The 17,695-nt window shown below is 37.3% G+C and overlaps 1 protein-coding gene and 1 long non-coding RNA gene across 3 annotated transcripts in view; one reads left to right on the top strand and one right to left on the bottom strand.

The window, feature by feature from the left end:
- LOC308064790 overlaps window positions 1-12,118 on the top strand; it is a 47,568-nt gene extending 35,450 nt beyond the window's left edge. For both annotated transcript variants that reach the window (XR_013928524.1, XR_013928525.1), the window contains one exon: window positions 1-12,118. This exon is cut by the window's left edge and continues 24,619 nt beyond it. This is a non-coding gene — a long non-coding RNA (uncharacterized lncRNA).
- Window positions 11,476-17,695, bottom strand: part of SCAF8 (SR-related CTD associated factor 8) — a 65,071-nt gene continuing 58,851 nt past the window's right edge. Inside the window, 1 exon segment of the mRNA XM_080389808.1 lies at window positions 11,476-17,695. The gene's annotated coding sequence lies outside the window, so the exon portion shown is untranslated.

Here is a 17,695-nt window from a genome sequence, read left to right as displayed (position 1 = left end):
CTTACATTAAGTATTGTTTTTCAACTCATCTTTCATTTTTTTACAAGTGTTTACATTATTTTCTGTTTCTTCATATTTGTCTTATTCATTCCTTGTCATGTAGGCACAACTGCAACTATGCACTCACATGTGCTTAAATTTAAGCACATAAATTCCAATTATGTTAATCAGACTAGTCATGTTTTATGTGCTTGGCTGTATTAGCATCTAGTTTCTTCTATTTCATATTAATCATAAAAAGGAGTGGTTAAAGCAAATAGCATAATCAATGGACAAAGCAGGTCAATTTTCAAAGTATTAGTGAGAAATCAAAGGCATTTATTATGATAACAGTTAAAGCACTGCTGAGTATCTAAATGAGCACTCTCGCAGCTAAACATGTCTCCAATGGACATACTCCAACAGATTACTTTTATGCTTTTATTGTCAGCATTGCCCTTCAACCTTGTCAAATGTGGTTTGATCCTAAAAACCACCAAGGATGAATAAAAGTGTACAAAAGAAGGCAGGAGAGCTGTAATTTACATAGCATATTTAAGTAATGTTTAATTATTGCTTTCAGATGGCCATGACTGAAACGTTAGATGCACAAAGCAACTGTGCCATCAGCAGCTACCAAAACACCATCCATCCCATCCGCCATCAGTTTACACAGAAGATAAAAGGGAAAAACATGCTATCTGCTTTATAATAGTAGCATAATTTGAACTGGCAGGAACTGGTCATAAGTTTTCTTAAATTCATCAGCCTGCTCCCTGACAAGGAATGGCCTAGTAATTTCCAAACCATCTTTACTAGAGGAAAAGCTAATCTAACTATAAATAACTCCTTTTGACTAAATTCTACCACAAGGTTATTCTCCTTTCTAATGATTTCTATAGTTGGGCAGTGTATTTTTTTTCCTATAACTAACTTTCTGTTCTCTCAAAATTAGCACAGACAGGTACTGATCATGAGGTAGAGGTGACAACTTTGACTCGGCTCCCCATCTGGTTTGAGGGGTGCCTTCCCACCCTCTCGAGGGGCTGTCTGAGCAGGAGAAGCATCTGCTCCCACCACCAGAGCCGATGGCCCTGTGTGCCACAGGCCATTTACCAAGCACTTCATTCAACATCAAGCAGGAATTTGGGAAACACGTGAGGCAGACAGCTCACCAGTCCAGGAACAACTTCTATCGTAACTAAGCCTTGCTCTCCACAGCGATCTCCGAGTTACCATACGTTAACGTCTCTAGTGTCAGAGTTGAGTATTTAAGATACGCTTTAGAAAAACAATTTGTTGGGGATATAGAACATGCCTGGAGCAATGACGGGGAGCTGTGATGCCTTGATAATCACAAAAACCCCAGTAATGCAGACCCTTTTCTGAGTCAGTTCCTTTCATACTTTCACACACAAGCTCAAATTTGCAGAGTCACTGTAAAATACAAACGTTTTACAGAAGACATACATAGTTCCTGCTCTCAAAATCTCATCCCTTTTCTAGGCAGTAAAACGTTTGCCATGTTGGAGATTGAGAATTGGATATAAGAAGCAATTTTGTTGACTCCTTCCAAATAATACTATGATTTCTCCTGGGTCTCCCAGATTTCTATAAGGGTCTTAAAAAAAAGATAGAAGGGCTGTAAAATAAGATGAGAAGCAGCAGTTTTTTCAAGGTTTGTCAAGTTGCCAGGAGAGCTGTTTCACAGCAGGACAAGTATGAGATGTTGTATTTCAAAGGAACTCCTTTGGGAAGCATCACTTTGCTGGGACTTTGTTACAGGCATGCCCACTGGCAGACAAGCAACAGTAAGGTGGATGGGTTATGACACAAGCATGTAAAAAAAGTCTTTTCTTGATACCTGTGAGTATCTTCAAGAAAGTTGACCACTGCAAACCGATACCGTTCACTGAGCAGTACACACCCCCCCTGAAAAACTCCCAGGAAAGGTAGCATTTTGCTGTGACAGGAATGAGAACTTTCTGCACCCGCATTTACTTGCCCAGCAAAGAGGTGGACAGATGACCTCCTCGTTCCTTCCCAGCCCACCGCTATAGCAACTTAGCTTTCCCGGAACAGCCCACATATCAAACACAGCTGACAGAGCTGCTGAGCAGCCCTATACACAGCATGGGCACCATGGAGCAGGAAAGCAGCCATTGCGCTGCAGGTGCCCCTCCTGGTGCTGTGGCAAAACATGGAAAAATAAAATTACTGTTAGAAAGACGGCTGAAGTTAAAACTATTTTAATTTGTTTTTAAGTTATTTAGATCAGAAAAAAAAGAGTATTTTGCTGATTTATTTAATGTTGGTTTTCATTTGTATTTTTTGTGTTGTTTTTTTTTTTCCTGTAGCTAGGTTTACTTTTACTAAAATAACTTAAACATTCTATTTGGAATTAAATAGAACCATTATACTTTTTGATGAGAGGACATGGTATATCAGCATAAATTTATTTAGCAATAATATAGATTAATACACATTCAGATCTTGATTTCTTACATCTAAGAGAATTACAAATACGTTATCTTATTTTCAAGGTGATAATTTTAAATTATCTTCAATTCTCACTCTTTGAATCCATGTACAGTCATTGTTTATAAATAATATTTGAAGACTCAATCGAAATTCTATTTGCTTTGTAGTCACCTGTGCAATGAAGTTTGTCTTCTGCTTTACACAGGCAACACAGTTTTCTTTGGTCCATCTGTAAGTATTCCTTCAACTGCCACCTGAATAAAGTGTTGCACAAAAGCCCACCCATCTCCTTATTCCCCCGACTCCGCTGTGGACAGCGGCCTTTAAGCTCTCCCACTACACGTTGTAGCCGTGTGTCTCCACCCAAGCTGTCTTTGAAGCCATCCCACTTGCCACCTCTCCAGTTACTATTCACTAAACATTAAAATGCTGCTTCTCTTCTGTCTCAACAGGAGTTGAATAGCCTGATCTAGAAAATCTGGAAGCTGAGACAGTTTTCCTTCTCTTTGCTACAAGAGTAGTGCAGATGCTGAGCTCCTGACAGGAGGAAGGAACCGCATGAGATTTTACCATACTGACATGCCCTCAGTAACACGGTGGCCAAACAGTAAATAAATAGAAGAATCCAAGATGGACACACAAAAATATGAAGTTACAAAGACCTGTCCAGATGTGCATGCTGGACGTACCGCACAACCCTGATAAAGGTAATTCAAGGAGCAACCAAACAGCATAACCTCTATCAGATCAAATCTGGGTATTGCTGTGTGGAAAGTACTCTTTGTACCTCCTTCACGCAAACGATTCAATATGAGGAAAAAGACTTAGGAGTTTCTTTCTTTGCTGATATACATAAAACTAAAAAACATGCCTCTTTCCTACCGTTTGGGACAAATTAGGATTTCTGTTAATAGGCTCAATGAAAAAAACACTACTTGCTTGGGTTTTTTAAGCAACAGTATTAAAAAACACCTTATTGAAACTGTATTTGACAAGACTGCATGCCCACGTAAAAACTGAAAATATATTTATACTCTAAAAGCCCAAAGAGGTGTAAAACCAGATTCTCCTTTACATCCTTCCTTTAATTCACAGTAAAAAACATAACCGAATCCATACTCTGCAGAGAATACTACAATCACATTGTTCTTGAACAGAGTGAGAAGATATTCACTGTAGTATGAGGGGAAAAAACAGTATTAGAACTTCAGAGAAGAACCGCAAAAGATCTTAATAGAGAGGAATAACAAATTAGTCACTAACAATGAAGGTTATCACATTAAAATCTCTAGTTTCCTGGCATTTCCTTCCACATTTCAGCATTGTAAAACCATGGGTTGCTCTTGACGCACTGAGTACAAAGCACTGTTAAAAAAACCTAAAATACAAAATCCAACTAGCATTCCAATGTATTAAAGGTAACACTGGATTAAAGAAACTAACTGTAGATAGAACACTCTCATGAAGGCAAATCTCGACTGGCCCAAACTGTACACACAATGATTTTATTATGACTGAGATTAAGATTTTAGTAAAGCAAAGCAGACCTCAAATCACTTGCTCTTTTAGATACAAACCTCTTTTCATCACCCCTCCTCCCAGCCCTTGCAAGTTGGTAAAAATGAGACTAATGGTAAGCCAGTACAAATGTTACACTTCAAACCTATTGTAGTAGCAACTAGACATTGCATTTCCCTGCAGAACCCACGTCGTTCTGTAAGAACAGCCCCCAGAGTCAGAGACATCACAGGCTTTAGCTACCTTACTGGCACCTGAGCACTCTTTCAGGCAGAGATGCTGTTTATCCAGAAAAGAACGAACTGCTGGGCTTTATTTATATATCTATCTATCTATCTATCTATCTATCTAAAATGAGCTGCCTAAGTCATTGGTTTCCAGCTAGTGCATCCCAGACACCAATGGACTACGGTTTAGAGTCAGGGATGAAGTACCTAAGGAAAGCAAATCCCACCACAAATAGGCTGAAATTTGCTGCTTGACATTAAAGTGACCAATTAACTTTAAAACATTTTCACAGGTCTCAACAGGCTAAAGAAGCTTCAAAACTCGAGTCTACACCAGTTATCTAAACCAATGTTCTCGAGGGCTGGTTTGACATTTTCCTACTTCTACGTGGACAATCAGCTGGGGAGTCAGAGGAAGAGCATAGGAAAATGTCTGTAAATACAGAAGAAAAGGTTTTTAGGGCAACTGCAGTTTTGAGTTTCTGTTTTCACCTAAGAGCTACAAAAATAAGACTCAGCTGGAATGATGAAAGGTTCTCCTTACAAGCAATAATACAATAAAATATTTTTAAAGCTTTAAGAACCAAAGTAAGACATTTAATTACTGTGTGACTCAGCTAGAAATGAGATTGGCCTGCTAGAAATAAGCAAAAATCAAGTTGTATTGATACAACGATCTTGATTCCAGAAAGATGTTGGAAAAAAACCACGATGTTTTTGAAAACAGTTACAAATAGGAGACATTACAAAGCAGAAACATATTAACAAGAAATTGAGCGAACGTGTATTTCAGTGATTTATGGCAGGCTAATTCACAGAATTAAGCACTTACTCTAACAATCAAGCATTAGAAACTCAGATAGCCAGACATAAGGGTAAAATCAAACACAGGATGAAAGTGCCTCACCAAAGGACAAAAAAATCCTTCAAAGTGGTATTATGCAACTGTATCATACTGATGATAAATCTATATTAATGTTTACATTGTGAAACTAAACTACAGATTGTTTTTTCCCTCCTTTCCTTAAGATAATTCTTACAGAAATCAAGGCCACTTAGGTGCCACAGCTGTATGGTCCTACATGTTAAACTTACAAAGTACTTTTACATCTTAGAAAATAGTATCTGTGATGTATTTTACATTAAGCTACCCAAACCATATATGAAATGTGCTCATGTTTTCAATACAAAGTATTTTTGAATGTTACTCTTTAGATATAAATAATTTTCATGTTGTATGATGTTATAATTTTCATGTTCTATGATCACTATTGTAATTCATGGTTAAAATAAAGAGTACATAAAGGCAATGATTTCATTAAGAAATCTTTCAGATGAGTGCAGTAAAATAAATACTACCCATTTTGAGCAAATTTGTAAATGATTAGAGCCAATGGATTTTATTAGAGTTCACCATATAAATGACCACACTATGGAAAAAAATGTTTAAAGCATTCATAGTATTTCTCACAGAACTGATGTGAGAGACTGGTTTATAGCTGAAAATGGAAGATTACAGCTACTTTCCCATTTCTGAACTGTTGCCATTGGTAGGATATGCAGATAGACATCAAAACAGAGACTTTAAATGGGACTGCACAGACAGGCGCTGCAACAACTCTCAAGGAATGGCAAGACACCTGCAGCCCTGCCAGGAGGCAGGAGATGGCTGTCAGGGGAAGGGGAATCCCTGCTGGAGAGATGGGATTTGAAGAAGAGCTGTTACCAAGAGCTGCCAATCTCCCCCAGAGCGGTACCCGATTACCTGTCAGCACGCTGACTTCCTACACAGCTGGTAATAAAACAACATGAGCAGTCTAAAAACAATGAAAACACCTATCTGATGAAATGCATCACTCACCAGAGGCATGTTATCCACAAGTATCAAAAACGTATGAATGTGTTTACAACGTTCCTAGTCTGGGAACAGGTTTTATCAATATTTTACAGGGTTAGAACACTCCTATAATCGTGTCCAGAGAAGGATCAGATATATTAATCTAAGTATGTACAAGGCCATGAACATTACTCCACAAAGAAAACCAATCTCATTGAGGGTCTATGTAAACATAGAGAAGTAATACACAGAAACTGACAGGATCAAAGTCATCCTAGAGAAAGCCCTGAAAAATCTACAAAGCACCTCAAATCCTAACCCCCAGCACTACAGTAGACCATTTTGGGTAAAAGCTCTTTATCTAGTTCTTTCCAGAGGCATACTTGGCCAGTTCCCTTCCAGAAATGGTATGTTACGTGGTAAAAGACCAAGAGTACTCAACATAATAAAACGTACGGAACAGTAGTTAAATAGAGCATTTATATACACAGGGGGGGGAAAAAATCTAAAGAATGCAAAGCAGATTCCCTTAGCTACATTTCTTAACTGTGCTCTCCCAACCATGTTTCTCTGACTAATAAAATAAAAAGTGTTTCAGGATCAAGCAGAGCAGCAGGACTCTGGCAAAAAGAAGCCCAGGACTCGTAAAAGGAAATAAACTTTAGACGGCAGCCGGCGGCAGAGCCCCCGTGCTAAGTAACACGGGATAGTGTCAGGAGTGGTTTTGTTGTGGTCAGTCAAAAAAGCAGAGCAATACCTCACCATCCACCTTCACAGATCTTCCTCATAAAATATCACAGTGATAAACAACTAAGATTCACCAACATTTTTTAAAGAAGGCTTTGATCTGTGAGAATGATGACCACGTAACCCCTGTTAACTATAGCAGGTGTTTAAATGCCAGGTGTGTAGGGGCTTGTGCGCTACACCCTGAGCCTGGCATGCAATAGAGGGGAAAAATTACCCCCCGTTAGCATGGACGCGCATGAATCTGATGGAAAAATAACGATCTGAAGCACAACGGCGAATTATTTGCGACTCATCTTTGAGCCATGGGGCAGCTCCCCTGACCAGGGCGCCAAGGGGCAGCTGCTGCGGCTGGTTGCACAGTGCCCACCACCCACGGCCTGCCAAAGGCATTTAATAAAAGTAGAAGCAAAATCCAGGGAAGAAAAGCCATCCTAACCGCCAGGAACAGTAAAAAAGAGATAACGAAGCTACTTTCAAAAATTAAAAGAAATAAACTTTTGAAAAAAACTTTTGATTTTGGTAATACAAAAAGAAAATTATTGGGTAGGATCCCTTGCTCAAAGATATTCTTTGTAGGTGGCAAATTACTGGTCCTATATTTTTACTGTAGGTTCTTCACTGTTGCTTAAGTCTCCTTGCATTTTTCAAAAAGACTTTAAAATAAGCATTTAGTTCAATTTCAGTATTCTGCTCTTTTTCAAGAGAACAGAATCATCATAAAGATCTTAGCAAAGAAACTGAAGTCAATGATTACTTTTTTTAAAAAAAGCCAGGTATTTTACTACCAGCTATTTCAGCTAGTTTTTCATTACTGTTTCTATCAAACTAAGACAGACGCCCTATTCTCATGAACATAGGATTGATTCAGCATTTTTTGTTTTCAGAATCACCTCTTCCCTTTAATGTAACTTTTACCAACATCACAGCTTGCAATGACCATTTCTCCTTAGTTTACAAGGCCCCCCTCGACTGTTCACAGGGTTATACATGAACCTCCATGGCCTGTAAAGCTGACATAACCTGAACTCCTGCATGTCTGAAATTACCAAAACCTAAAGCAAAACAAAATGCCAAAGTTTAACAGTGTTAATCCTCAAGAGCAGCCAGCTAGTTAGGCACCAATTCTACTTTATAACCTCGGGAGAACACACATAAACCCCAGCAACTTCACTTAATATCCCTCACAAATCCTTAGATTTCACAGTTCTTCAAACCCACTGAAATTTCCTGTGGGCACTACTGACAATTCTAAAAACATATTTAATCAGTACTGAAACACTAAAGAAAGAAGTATCAAATCTCAAGTTTGTTGCATCACTAAAAATCAGCAACTGCTTAGAATGTTTGCAACACTTGCACTTTTGCAAGAGGAGCTTCTATACAATTTAATTTTTACAAAACCAGGATCTCTTGAAAGAAAAATCCCATGATATTCTGTTACATGACAGCTTGCTACTGCCTATAGATTTGATTACGAACGTGTTCATCATTTGAGAGTGCAGAAAAAAGTATTAAATCATTAACCACAGGTAAGGTGACTGAGCTTCACAGCCCTCTCCTGTTCCTGCATACAACTCACTTGGTCCTGCTAGAACAGATTTCCCAGTTCCTGTGCTATTCTGCTGTTGCTTGGCTGCTCATTTTTGCATCCTGCTCTCACTCCATTATGTTGTGATACACTCAGATGGAAATAAATGCATAAACCATTGCTTTGGAGAGAAGAAAGTTAATAAACTACTAATAATTTTTTTTAAGGAGCACACTGTACATAGAACCAATGTACAGGGATACAACATACAAACAATAAAGGATAAAAGGTGAAAGAACAAAAAGAAACTAATCTAAATTTCTTATACTGCAGTCTGTACAGCCAAAACATAGGTGTTTGTTTAAAGACACACTGTGATCCAATAAAGATTTAACTGCCACCTGAAAACAACAAATTTAACAGCAGTGGTGCAGTCACCATATCAATTACTTCTGTGATCAAGGGATATGCAACTCCTCTCACTACTTTTGTATTCATTTAGCTCCACTTCATACAGGAGAGAATGAAACGGTGAAAGAGCAATAGCGTTTTGGTTTTTTAAGAAGAAACAGAGAAAGGTGTACGTGGAAAGAGTGTCTGCCTCATGTCACAGGCAAGACCCTGCCAACACCCAGGATCTGTGTACTTCACAGGTAATAGTAGGAGTTAAGAGTTTTGCTTGGTATTTTAAGTGTTCAGACGGCAGAACTCGCCATGCTTCACAAAAGGGATAGCCAACTGCTGGCTTCATAATTCATATCAGGTCCCTAAGCCCCAGTAGAAATGATAGTTAAAGAGGGGAGCAACTCATCCAGCTGCCATTCGTGTCTTCGTACACCCATGGGCTCGCTGCAAAGCCGAGTTCAGAAACTGGATAAAACATCCTGGCAAGGCAGGCTCATTTTTTGCATGCTCCTCTTGCTGCACGTACCCTGAGAAGCTGCTTTTCACAGAAGTTGCAAAATTATCTTCTGGACCTTCCCTCTTAAGAAGGTGAGAAAGTAGGCTACAGTGGCTGGCTGCACACCACTGCTTTACATAGGTAGGGAAAGCATAAGAAATAACAAGAGTTTATGGAAACTGTTCCCCCCAAACCCACCAAAACTTCACTTTCAGTTTGAAGATACTGGAAACCATGCTATAATAATAATTGTTGAAATACTCACTGCAAAGAGCTTTTACCAAAGAAAAGAAATGAGTGAAAACACAAACTGGGGAAGTATTTCATCACTGCAGTAGAGATTTCGTGCCAAAAGAAAATCCACCAAACTTCCTATTTCAAACTCTTTAGAAATGGAAAGCAATAGCATCAGAAGGATTCAGAAGGCCACTGGAGGAGACCTAAGAACATCTTGGGAACAGCGATGACAACAGGATGTAGCACTTTTGTGCCAGCAGTTACCAAGCATGGTCAAGACCACACGAGGAATGGGAAAGCAAATGCAAGCAAATGGTATCTGAGGTATCCACCTACTACTAGTATTTCAGAAGGTAAGAATCCTGCAGAGTTTCAGAATTTAACTCTTGGCCTTTTCCCAGAAAGTGAGACCTAGAAATAGGAATCACATGCTTATAGTATCTTCAAATCCAGTTCTGTTCCAGAACAATCCAAACCAGCACCTACAGTGGTTTACTCACAGAATGGTTTGGGTCGGAAGGGACCTTAAAGATCACCTAGTTCCAACCCTCCTGCCATGGCCAGGGACACCTCCCACTAAACCAGGTTGTTCAAACCTCACCTCTCATCTTTCTTGCTTGTAGCAGGGTTCCTTTCAAGTACAGCACCTGGCTCATAAATCTGACTCGCCAGCAATGATTAACTCAACAAACGTGTTAACATCAAATACTTCTCCGATTTGTAAGTATTAACCATGTGACAAAGTTCAGTATGACAAGACTGTTCTGCTGCCTGCTGTGGTAATACTGTCATTGTGGCTCAGGCAGAAAAGAAAACCTTGATCCCTCGGTGAGTGGGAGCCTTGTGCTATACGGCTCAAGACAACACCGCCTGCCTGCGCACCTGTAAGGCACAGCTTTTGTCTGTCACAATCCGCCACAGCATCATTTTTAATAGTACAAGGCTGGAAACTTCCACCAAACAGCTTAAAAGTCTGATGTAGCCAACCAAATGTTTCATAGCAAGCTAAATTTGAACGCTTAGTATTTAGATTTTTAAATATTCACCTTATTTTCACATATGATGTGCATTTAAGTCTATACATGAACACACCCGTGTCTGACTCCTTTGACACAGCAAGAGCGGAAGACAAAAGAAAGATGCATCAGCTGCAGAAACACCGTGAGTGTAACATGTACAGCAAGAGGAAGAGTTCATACTGTACTTTGTCTCCTTTTATATGGCGTAGACTGTAAATACTGTGGCTACGCTTTCCTGAAGCTCCTACAAAATGGATACATACACATACATCAACTGTTGAACAATAATAAACTCTAATGTACCGTGTTATCTTGCAGCACGTAGCTCAAGTCAATGCTAGGCAATTACTGCAAGACAAGATGTATAATTTCAAAGCTGTATTATAAAATACTTAACAGGTCCCAGTTCTGAAAAAATGTATTAAGACAAAAGGACAACAGTAAAATTTCTTGAGAAAAGCCTCTAAGAAAATATAATTTTCAAATAGATAGCTTTCCAAAAGAGCCAATCAGATGGTAAAACAGACTAGGAATTAAAACCTTTCCAGTTCTCTAGCAGACTTTCTTTGGGTCTTATTTTCTTACCCATAAAATACTAAGAAATGCTGAGAAAATTGCTTTCACATATTGGTTCCTTTTGGATTTATGTTTGCTTGCTTTTCTGTATCAAGATGAGAGCCATTTAGAACAAATTAATTCTCAAAGTTGGGAAAAGTTAAATTCTTCATAATTTTCAAATTGTTGGTTGAATTTCTTCACAGTGCATAAGAAAGACTAAAGTATCTGGTGACAAGGTAAGGCATGGAGAAGGGAAATGCAAGACCTTGGTATTTGCAACAGTGTGCAAGTGTTGCATGGGACAGCTCCCGAGGTTGCTCTAACTTGTGCACAACTTTTTGAGTTGCATATCAGAGTGTAAACTGCTAGGTGGTGTGAAAAATGCCATTTTAGTTATATTCTTGAACATACTGGAACCAGACTATCATGACAAAAATATGTAATTTTGGACAAAAATTTTATTTTTTTTTTATTACATGTCATCCATTCTTATTTCTATTCTGGTTAATACAGAAATGTAAACTTTTTGTTGGAGAAGGAGATTTATTGAGAAGAGTTAGGCAATGCATTCTAAAATGAAGAAAACTAGTAACCTAGTGCATTCATTTTTCTTTAAATCATTTGAAGAAAAAAAAAGCTATTTAAAAGAAACACAACCTTTCAAAAAAACATTAAGCGGACAGGGAGAAGGAAAGCTAGAGGAAATAATGGATTCTAAACAAAACAGTGACTGTGTATTACAGGGCTGCTCTATGTACTGCAGTGAAGAGATCCATTTAGAAAGTACGATCATTTGGGAAAGCCAGAAGATAAGACCAATACATTTAACTAGCTTTAATTTGCTTGCTTGCTTTCACTCCATGAATTTCCTAGCACAGGACTATGCAAGTACAGCACTTCAAATTTCTTTCAGACATTTTGTACAATCTATTCCACCATATTCTCAGAATCTCAAAACAATCTTTATTAGGGCTGCCAGCTCACAAATACTTACATAGGGGAACAGGATTTCAAAGAAAAAAAAAAAAATCATCCCCTAGAAGGCTATGGGCTTAAAAGCAGTAAGAAAAGAAAAAAAAAGGGGGGGGGGAAATCAATGAAACTAGAACCGGATAATCTTCTAGTATCTGTTTTTCTAAAGGCTGTTGAAGAAGAAACCGAGACACACAAAACAAATCATTTAAAATTCTGGATCCAATTAAGCTAATTGCCATATCCCACTGGTAAACAACTGAGGCTATATATCACATACTGGTTTACAATGGTAGCTGAAGTAGCATTATTTTAAAGTCTCTAGAAATAATATGAAAGGTAATGTCATGACTTGCATCAAGAAAATAGTATTTTCTATGGATAGCAGAAAGCAAATGATACTGTAACTAGGACCTTCCATACCAGGGTACAGTTGTGAAATGCGCCCTTTTGACTACTGAGAGTAATCAGTAATTATCTCTGTACTAAGTAGACACTCCTCAACAGCAACTTTTTATATTGGTGGTTCACACAATTCAGTAATCTCCCCTTTTGATTTCTCTGATGGTTTTGCCCCAAACAACATCACTCCCAACTTCTCCCAGCTGTCTGTGGCTATATTACAATGATGTAATATGTCTGATATATTACATGATAGACAAAATACATATGCACTAATCAGAATATCCTCTAATCAGCATACAGAGCGTAACCCTGAACAAGGTCAGTATTTGCACTGGGAGGTAAAACAAATGAGGAACAAAAAAAAGTCTTGGATTTTACACCGACACCTCAGCTCAGCACATTCTTTCCAAGTGAGACAGTTCTTTATGATGGTTTTACCTGGGTTCTGCAGTACTGACTACTTAAAAACACCCAAACAGGTATATTAAATATTTGTATCAAGTTATTTCTCCAAGAACCTCATAATCTTAAAAATATTTACAGTTTCCTAGGTTCTGTGGGTTTAGTTGGGTTTTAGTTTTGTTGGGGGTTTTTTGTTTGTTTTTAATTAAGGTACGAGCAATATTAAGGAAAATGCTCAGGACTACCTAAAATCTTTGTATACTTGCTTGTTGATTACTGAATATTTAATAAGAACATGTGCATCAACTTCTATAAAATCAAAAAAGAGAAAGGTTTATTCCCATTTCAAATTAGGCTTACAAGCTATTGCCTCTGAAACTATCTGGTCTACATACAGATCCAATCTGCACAGTGGTTTTCATGTCTGCTAGGATTTGCCATTTCACGCCACTTTCCTCTTCTCTAGTGGTTCTGACCATGCAATGAGGATTGCAGGGGTAAAGCACGTACAGAGTGTACATCCAGAAAAGGCAGACAGTATGCACACAAAACTTAAAAGACTGTATTTCAATATTTTATATAACTAACATTTTTATCCTAATCACGTCAAGGTTTTACATTCTAATAATGGATGCCTAACTTCTTTTATCAATTCACAGAACCACAGCTGACCAAATTAATATTTTACATATGGTGATTTTTTTAAATCAACATGAAATTTGAGAAGATGCCATTATTTTGCTTTTCTTAAGTAATAAAACTCTAAATTAATCAGCAAGCACTTCAGATCATATTTGGTATTTCACTTTCAATCACAGATAGCTTGAACAGTAAGGTTCTCAATAGTGAATTAGCTATATTGGTAGTCATACCGTACAAGAAATCCATGAGTTTGAAGCGGAAGACTTCTGATTGTCCCAGACTATGCATATCAATTATGCATCTGAATTGCATAATTCAAAGGTATTTCTACTTTGTGGTATGAGGAATTTTGTGATGGCACCACCTGACAAGATAATATATTGCAAGCACATGAAAATAAACGAAATATTAACTGGACAGACTAGTATAATTTCCAGTAAATATTTCAAAAGTTGAGTGGCATTTAGTATTTATTTACTTACACTACTGAAATGACAAAGATTTTTCTTGAAGAAAATCACTAAACCCCAAACTACATTTCAAATTCTACAAACAAAAATTTATTGTTTTTATCTAAAATTTGAAATATATGGTCCTTTTCAGAGGGAAAAACTTAAGGCACACTTAAAACTGCATTTCACTGCATTGCTGAATGAGATCTGGTTACTTCAGAAACAGCATAAATCTAAAGTAATTTTTTCCCTTGATCAACTGAAGTGATAATGACAGAGCTTCCTTTGACCAGACGAAGGCAGACAGATTTTTAGAAAGGACTCTTTAACACCAAGATTATTTCTACTTAGTTCCTACCATTATCAGGAAAAAGCTATGTTTCTTATTTTGCCAGATGTAATTATAATATGATCTCTCTGTGTGGAAGTGGCATTCAGATCCAAAGTCCCTGCATATATGGCCCATGTAAATCCTACCAATCTATATCTGAGCTAACAATTCTATATCCATTTAATACTCTTCACCTATTAAGGATTTTTTGCATTGGCTTGCACACGATTATAACGCTCCAGTATACACATCAATATGGCTGTGAAGTTCACACTAGTTTTAGAAGTACATCAATTCATCTACCTTCAAGAACCTCACATTTTTTCTGCATTTCAACAGAAAGTCTGATACATGTTAATGTGAATATACATCCATTATAACATCGATATGCATACAGAAAATCATTCAAGAAGAAAACTGCGGCATTAAATCAGGAAGGCAAAGATGTTCAACCATCCTATCTACAGGCTAGAATACTCTCTGACCATATTTTTTTTTTTGTAAAGCACAAAACAGTCTCTTGTTTGAGGGCATTAGTATGATTTCATCTGATAGGAAGAAGAGAAAAATGAAAAGCAACACTAGTGAGTTAACTTAAAAGAAAAATGACAAAGTACAGAATAAGATTAGTTAAACTAGTGACACCAGTAATATCACTGTTACTATACAAGTGCCGAAACGTGCATTTTAAACTTCCTAAAAAGAGAAAATACATTCATCTTCAACTGTACAACTTATCTCAATCCAGCCCAGACCACTAGTTCTTCCTTTCCTCTAATCTTTGGCAGCAGAGTATCTAAAAGATACTGAGACTAGGACACTGAAGGAGACTACCCTTTTACATCAAGTTTGTGAAGATAGAAAGGAATACAAGCATAACAGCAAACACAATTTTACAGCTTACCACCTTCAACAAAAAACCTGTTCACAGACTTTCATACCATCCCACCACCAGCAAGAATCACTTTTCTAATCCCATACACCTTTGCTGTAAGTTACTACTCTTCATGAATTTTCTTTTTAGACGCTCTACTTGACTTTTCTTGACTATGAATTATCATGTACATATGTTAATAAAATTTAAAATGTTTACTGAGTACCTAACAAACTTGTACAGACTAAGTAGAATGAATAACATCACTAAGACAACCCTTCAAGGAGAAACATAAGCCTAGTTATAATTAAAGTATTCCAAGATTATATTCTCTTTGCCACTGTGAAGTTTCTGCTGATGTGAATGAATACAGTAAAGCAACATGGTGGCAAGATATTTTTGCCATTCTTGTCCAAATAAACTGCTTCAAATTAAAAAAGAATATCCTGCTTCATGACTTTTAAAACACTCTCATCTACACAAGTAGATGGCTTCACAGTACATGCTTACTTGTGAAAGCTCAACAAGCGAGACTAATATAAAATTCAAAGAATCAGCAATAGCTGTCAAAAGGGAAAGATCCTTTCATTACCTGACTTAGTAACAAAAAATTGTCCTAGTTATTCTTGATGACTCCTGATACTCTGAATAGATTTTAAGATTATATCTGTTCATCTCCCATTATGAAGAGAGAAAAAAAGGCACCCTTACTATTATGTTTAAATATATTCCTGAAAATACAAATGAAATCTGGGATCCTTTTTTTACCAGTTTCAAATCAAATGACCCGTAAATTTGAGTTAGGGTAGCATGAATCAAGAAAACGAGTATTTTAAGTGTTGACTGGCATAACGTATCCTTGCACATCTTCAAAACTGCTTACAATGTATTTTGAGAGAATTCAGCAATAAATTGGCTTATTTTATAAATAGGTTCTATAAACAGTTTATTTGATAATTTTCTAACTGTGCTTAACTAATGCCTATACAGGCTTAATTACAGTATTCCTATCTTGGCATATTCAGGACAAGAGCACCTTAACTTCATAAAGTCATTTAAATCACTGAAATGGCTTGAAGAATGGTATAGTACTCTACTGAAGCAAAGGAATCTAACAGGCTATTCCCTTGAGTTTGTAATAATGTGAAACACTACATATAAAAATGAAAGTGTACCAGTATTTCACAGGAAAAGGCTTCAACAAAGAAAACATGTCTTATTGGAAAAAAGGCTGTATTTCATCTTTGTAATCTTTGTGGATGCAGTGTTCTGCTCAAATACAGTACAGAATCACAGGGAGTTTAAAAAGCTAATAAACACACCAAACTTACTAATGCATAAAGTTTCCAAGTAAATACGCATGCCTAAATTTATTGTGTTCCCTGTAAAACTACCGGAAATATTTTTCAAGATGTATATAACTTATGAATATAGCAGGTCAGCTTCTGCTGTTGCTAGAATTGACACCTTTCATCACTAGAGCAAGCTCTGAACAGGCATAAACAGAATTGCTGCCTAAATACCTGGTGCCCCCCATCTTCTTTCTCTCCCCTTCTCATTCTTTCCTTTGCATCAGCAGTAACTACATGTCACTACCATGAACCACATCAAAGACCTGGTCTGGATTTCAGGACAGCCCCTTCCAGTGCACGTGTTGGCTTACGATGGCTTAATCTACCCTGAGAAAGGAAAGTCTTCACTCACACTCTGAAAGATTGAAACACTCCTATGAGCAAGATAAAGAAATAACACTGGTTTGGTAATATTAAGTCCCTCCAGACTTTCTGAATATGACTATTTTTGTAGTATTTGTCTGCAAACATGATGCAACTGAAGACTGTGCAATAAAAGTTCATTCTACAAAAAAATAAAATGGTAGTTAGAAATTGATGGTGTAACACATATGTTCAGTAGCCAATTTATTAATGCTTGAAAGATGTTAACAAAGATTAAAAAAAACATTAAATACATTGTTTTATACCACTACCAACCAAATTGTTTAACATTTCTCACCTGGTAATTTACCTAAACCATCATGCTATCAGCAATTTAGCATACTGTCAGTCCCAGTTTAGAAAAAGGAAAATAGATAAAACTTTCAGTTGCAAAGAAGGTTTTAACAAAATGTTTGAGAAGTAAAGCTACTGCCGATATGTGTTTGATTTGAGTATTTATGTGGTCTATGACTGAAGCCTTTTCAAACTGCACACATTAAAATAAAATCCCTTAAGTTCATAAAGTATCCTTATAGCTATTTTGCGCGTTTGGACTTTCACACAACCCTATCCGCCTGACCAGACTACTACATAGGTGATGCAGCATCATCAGTCAAGTTCTTTGAACCAGTCTGCCCAGGAAGGTACTTTTACCTTAAATGTTGTTCATCTCAAAACCCGAAACACGTTCTGGTAATAAACACATGGGCAAGGTCTATTACAGAGCAAGTTATTTAATGCATACCTCACTACATCCTAATGACTACTACTTGCACAGTAGGTAAAGAATCATTCGTTCAAGTCCACTCTTTCCAAGGACTACCTTCATTAAGCTGACAGTTTGTTTACTATCCGGAATAAAAGTCC

Source organism: Falco punctatus (assembly GCF_963210335.1).
Source record: "Falco punctatus genome assembly, chromosome: 5".
NCBI classification, from domain to species: domain Eukaryota; kingdom Metazoa; phylum Chordata; class Aves; order Falconiformes; family Falconidae; genus Falco; species Falco punctatus.
The sequence above is the reverse complement of the archived record's forward strand: the minus strand, read 5'-3'. Positions and strand labels throughout refer to the sequence as shown.